We start from the raw sequence: 6,000 nt of genomic DNA on the forward strand, positions 1-6,000 counted from the left end.
AGTTTGTGGGGGACAGAAATTTAGGTGCCGTGTGAGTTTAGGTGCATATAGGATTCAGCAGAAGTTTTGTGGATCACAGTGGAGCCTAAAACTGGGACTTAGGCACCTAAACCCCAGATTTAGGCACCTATTCACAATGGTACTTATGCACCTAAGTGCTTTACTCAATTAGGGCTGGGCTTCAGGAGGTGCCTAAAGTTAATCACACGATTAAGTCCTTTTTCTGAGTTAAGACATTTAAGAGAACAGCTCATGAGATATCAATTCAATGCCTGTGCGTGTTGTTAAAGAAAAAGAAAATAAACTCTACGTAATCTTAAGAAATATTAGACTATGTGCCATTTAAAATTAAAAATTAATATTTAAATATTCTGCATAAGAAAGGTGCAGAAATAAGCATTTTCATACATTTCTCAATAAAAGTCCATGAGGACTTAATTATGAGGAACTGCAGAAACTCACCTAGAAAGAATTTAGCAGGAGCAGCCAATAGGCAGGCTGAAATCAAAGAGAACGCTGATTAGATTCCCTGGAATCAGACTACCTTACAGAATTTTTTCCAGCAGGTGGCATCAGACATCAATGAAATTAACAGATGGGTCTTGTCTGTAAAATCTTCAGTAAAGGAATTAGGTTGAAACAGCCTAAAGAAAGGAGTCAAACAAGTAAAAACCCATAGAAAATAACAAGAATATATTACCTCCCATGACTGATCCAAAAACAGTTGGGAACAGTCAAATTTTATATAGAAAAATCACAGCCACCAAAATGATCTAAAGGGTTTTTGGAATGGGTGCCTCAAAGTGCTTTTGAATTCAGTTTGAACTCTTTAATGCAAGCTTGGAAAACCACTAGTGACTGGCAGAAAGGACTTTCACTTAACTTCTTTTCCCAATAGGCAGCACTTATAACAAGTTAGCTCCTTTCCAAAAGTGCATTGTGCTATCAGCAATAGTTCCTAATGCATCAAGTGTACTAGCAACTTTGTGGAATTCATGAAGGTTTTCTCAGTATTTCAGAAGTTTGTGGAAACATGAAAGGTTTGGGAAGCATGTGATGATAATGGGTGTAACCCAAAACTGTTTTGCAATCTTAATCATAGTGGTTACTATGGGCTTGGCTACACTTGCAAGTTGCAGCGCTGGTAGAGGCTTTCCAGCGCTGCAATTAGTAACTGTCCACACCTGCAAGGCACATCCAGCGCTGCAACTCCCTGGCTGCAGCGCTGGCTGTACACCTGGCCAGGTTGGGGTGTAGCGATTGCAGCGCTGGTGATCCAGCGCTGCTCATCAAGTGTGGACACACACCAGCGCTTTTATTGGCCTCCAGGGAATAAGGAGATATCCCAGAATGCTTTAAACTAAATTACTCCCTTTGTTTTGTTATGCAGCCTCTCTTTGTTTTGTTGTGAACCTCCGGAGGAGCTCCGTTTCGCTCCGTTTCTACCGGAGCTGCTTATCAGCTCCTGTTTGCTGTGATCAATCTGTGAACAATCAAATGAGATCCTCCTCCCTGTTGTGAACGAGCTCTGTGGAGCTCCTCCGTTGCTGCTGCTATCTAAAAAACAAACACAGCTCCTGTTTGCTGTGATCATCTGTACTTGGCTGTAAACAATCAAATGAGAGGCAGGCAGGGAAACAGCGGGGAGTCGTGTTGCCTACATGCTGTTTGCAATTAAGAGTTAAGACTAAGGGGTCGGAAAAATGTTCTGATTTTTCAAGTCAGGAAGCTAACACACAGTGTTGGCTCCAAAAATCCACTCTCTCTTTCCCCCCGCTCCCTGTCACACTAGACCCCACTCCACCCCCCTCTTTTGAAAAGCACGTTGCGGCCACTTGAATGCTGGGATAGCTGCCCATAATGCATCACTCCCAACAGCGCTGGAAATGCTGCAAATGTGGCCACACACCAGCGCTGGTAGCTGTGAGTGTGGCCACACACCAGCGCTGCTCCTACACAGCTGGATGACCAGCGCTGCAAACTGTAAGTGTAGCCAAGCCCTAAGTGTGCACACTGTAATGTGATTCCAGGAAGATACCTGCAATTATGTCAAGAGTTTGTCAGCCTTTCTTCACAGTCCTGTTATAGTCTCACATACTGTCACTCAATTATACCTACCCTGTGGAATTATATAATTTAAGGACTCACCATTGTAGTAAAATGGAGTTATATTATAAATAAAATCATATCATTATTTGTGGACTTAACTGATCTAATGAAACTATTTTTCCCATTGTTAAAGAACTCTTTCCTTTAGTTTTGCCTTCCTTCTTTCCATCCATAAGAACAGCCAGACTGGGTCAGACCAAAGGTCCATCTAGCCCAGTATCCTGTCTTCCGACAGTGGCCAATTCCAGGTGCCCCAGAGGGAATGAACAGAACAGGTAATCATCAAGTGATCCATTCCGTCACCCATTTCCAGCTTTTGGCAAGCAGAGGCTAGGAACACCATCCCTGCCCAGCCTGGCTAACAGCCATCGATGGACCTATTCTCCATGAATTTATCTAGTTCTTTTTTGAACCCTGCTATAGCCTTCACAACAGACGCTGGCAAGGAGTTCCATAGGTTGACTATGCATTGAGTAAAGAGAAGTTAAAATTGAGAAGTTAAAATTCTAGTTGATCTAACAAGTTTGTTAACTCTGGCTGTTGTTAAAATTCCAATTTGCTGACATTCTCATCTCCCCTTTGATTTCTGTGATTTAAATCATCCATGCATGCAATTCACCTCCATGGATAATGCTTGTAATAGCTCTCTTCTAGTTACAAGAAAAGAGATTTCAGTTAAATAATGAACACCGAGTTTTGTAAATTACTGGCTCATTGTTTCCATGAAAAATCTAACAATGGAGGAGCAGGAGCCATAGTCCACGGGGTAAATTCAAAATACCACTTAGCAAAGCTGTTCATATTTTGATTCTGATCTATGCGATCTGATGTGCTAACACTGGTCAGGGAGAAACTTGAGCAAGATGGAGGGAGCATAAGGAGCAGAAGAAAACATCAAAGGCAAATCATGATCTTTACTAGTTTTGGACCTGAACAAATTGTTTTCAATGATTAGGTCTTCCTGCCTTTGAAGAGTCAGAGAGGAAATGTGCAAAGAAAGAAAGTGGGGGTCCGATCCTGAAAGTTGTTTCTTTCCCACAATTCTCAGCAAAAGGCAACAGGAGTTACGGCTGTTCAGCACATCTCAGGATTAGGCTACAGAAGAGCTATTTCCACCAACACTACCAGACATCACCCCATCCTGTTATATGGACTAATTATACAGAGAGGTTTTTCTGTGAAGTCTGATAAAAATCAAACAGAGGGTATGTGTACACTTGGAGCCATGGGATGTGATTCCCAGTTCAGGTGGGCATACTCGTGCTAGCTCCTTTCAACAAGCTTGCCTATGAAAAATAGTAGGCAGCCGCAGTAGCATGGGCTGTGGCAAATGGCAGCAAGGGCTAGCCGTACTGAGCACAAACCAGCCTGGCCCCTGTGGAAATATACTTGGAGCACTTAACCCATGCTGCCACTCACTGCTGCCCTTGCTACCGAGGCTATACTATTATTTTTAAGGCACTAGCTTGATGAGAGCTAGCACAAATATGTTGACTTGGGGTGGAAATTACACCCCAGCCCCAGGGTAGATGTAGCCAAAGATATTTAAAGTTATGGTGCTTTCAGAGTTTAGCTACAGTAAACTTTTTGAAAAACAGACTAATGCTTTTTTAAAATTCATCATATCTCCAAAATGGCTTGGCCTAGAAACTGAAAATGTATTTTGTTAGTCTCACTAAGAGAAGTGTTGGTTTTGCTTTGATAACCCATTGAAAGTTAAACATTCTTTGTAGGGCTGTCAAGTGATTAAAAAACTTAATCGCGATTAATCGCACTGTTAAACAATATTTTTGGATGTTTACCACATTTTCAAATATATTAATTTCAATTACAACACAGAATACAAAGTGTACAGCACTCACTTTATATTTTTTATTACAAATATTTGCACTGTAAAAAACAAAACCAAATTATTTTTCAATTCACCTTATACAAGTAGTGGAGTGCAATCTCTTTATCATGAAAGTTGAACTTATAAATGTTGAATTATGTACAAAAAAAACCTGCTTTCAAAAATAAAACAATGTAAAACTTTATAGTCTACAAGTCCACACAGTCCTACTTCTTGTTCAGCCAATCACTCAGACAAACCAGGTTGGTTACAAATTTGCAGGAGATAATGCTGCCTGCTTCTTGTTTACAATGTCACCTGAAAGTGAGAACAGGTATTCGCACGGCACTGTTGTAGCTGGCATTGCAAGATATTTATGTTCCAGATGTGCTAAGGAGTCATATGTCCCTTCATGCTTCAACCACCATTCCAGAGGACATGCCTCCATGCTGATGATGGGTTCTGGTTGATAACAGTCCGAAGCAGTGCGGGCCGACACATGTTCATTTTCATCATCTGGGTCAGATGCCACCAGCAGAAGGTTGATTTTCTTTTTTGGTGGTTTGGATTCTGTAGTTTCTGCATCAGAGTGTTGCTCTTTTAAGACTTCTGAAAGCATGCTCCACACCTTGTACACCTCAGATTTTGGATGGCACTTCAGATTCTTAAACCTTGGGTCGAGTGCTGTAGCTATTTTTAGAAATCTCACATCAGTACCTTCTTTGTGTTTTGTCGAATCTGCCATGAAAGTGTTCTTAAAACGAACACGTGCTGGGTCTTCATCCAAGACTGCTATAACATGAAATATATGCAGAATGCAAGTAAAACAGAGCAGGAGACATACAATTCTCCCTGCAAGGAGTACAGTCACAAATTTTATTGACACATTTTTTTTTTTACGAGCATCATCAGCATGGAAACGTCCTCTGGAATGTTGGCTGAAGCACGAAGAGGCATGCAAATGTTTAGCGTATCTGGCATGTAAATACTTTGCAACGCCAGCTACAAAAGTGCCATGTGACTGCCTGTTCTCACTTTCAGGTGACATTGTAAATAAGAAGCAGGCAGCAGTATTTCCCGTCAATGTAAACAAACCTGTTTGTCTTAGAAATTGGCTGAATAAGAAGTAGGACTGAGTTGACTTATAGGCTCTAAAGTTTTACACTGTTTTGTTTTTGAGTGCAGTTATGTAACCAAAAAAAATCTGCATTTGTAAATTACACTTTCACGATGAAGAGATTGCATTTCAGTGCTTGAAAAATACTATTTCTTTTGTTTACATTTTTACAGTGCAGATATTTGTAATAAAAAATAATCATATAAAGTGATCACTGTGCACTTTGTATTCTGTGTTGTAATTGAAATCAATATTGAAAATGTAGAAAAACATCCAAAGATATTTAATAAATTTCAATTGGTATTCTATTGTTATAAGTGTGATTAATCACAATTAATTTTTTGAGTTAATTGCATGAGTTAACTGCGATTAAGCGACAGCCCTAATTCTTTGCTATGTTGTGTAAGTGCAGTTGCCTAGTAATGTGTACAAAGTGCAACAAAATCTCACCCACACTCTTCTGTAGTATGTGCTTAGCACATTAGATACATAAGTAGCCCTTAGTAGTTCTAGCTGATTTTGCTTTAGCTTATTTTGGGTCAGATGGATAATGCCCTGCATGCAATTTTTCAAAGAAAATAGTAAAATGATTAATTTTACAAAGAAATTTCATTGACTGTGTCATGGAGCCTCAGGTGTCCTAAGCTCAGATACTATGGGGACAATTGCCAGTATAAAACCCAAGTCCATGCTCCGGATAAATGAGCCAAGCAATGGCTGCTTGCTATAAAGCAAAATTTGTAAACAGTGACTCTCCTCTTTAATTTTGCTAGATATTTGGATAAGAATGACTTAGGCACAAAGTCACACAAAAGCGTTAATAGTATGTTAATTCATATGTTAGTAGCATCTCCCAACATATGAATACTTAAAATGGGATTTTCCAGGACCGGCCAGAGTGGGTGTGTGTGTGTGTGTGCAAGTGGGGCAATTTGCCCCAGGC

The sequence above is a fragment of the Mauremys mutica genome, chromosome 6 (genome assembly GCF_020497125.1).
Source record: "Mauremys mutica isolate MM-2020 ecotype Southern chromosome 6, ASM2049712v1, whole genome shotgun sequence".
Lineage (NCBI taxonomy): Eukaryota > Metazoa > Chordata > Testudines > Geoemydidae > Mauremys > Mauremys mutica.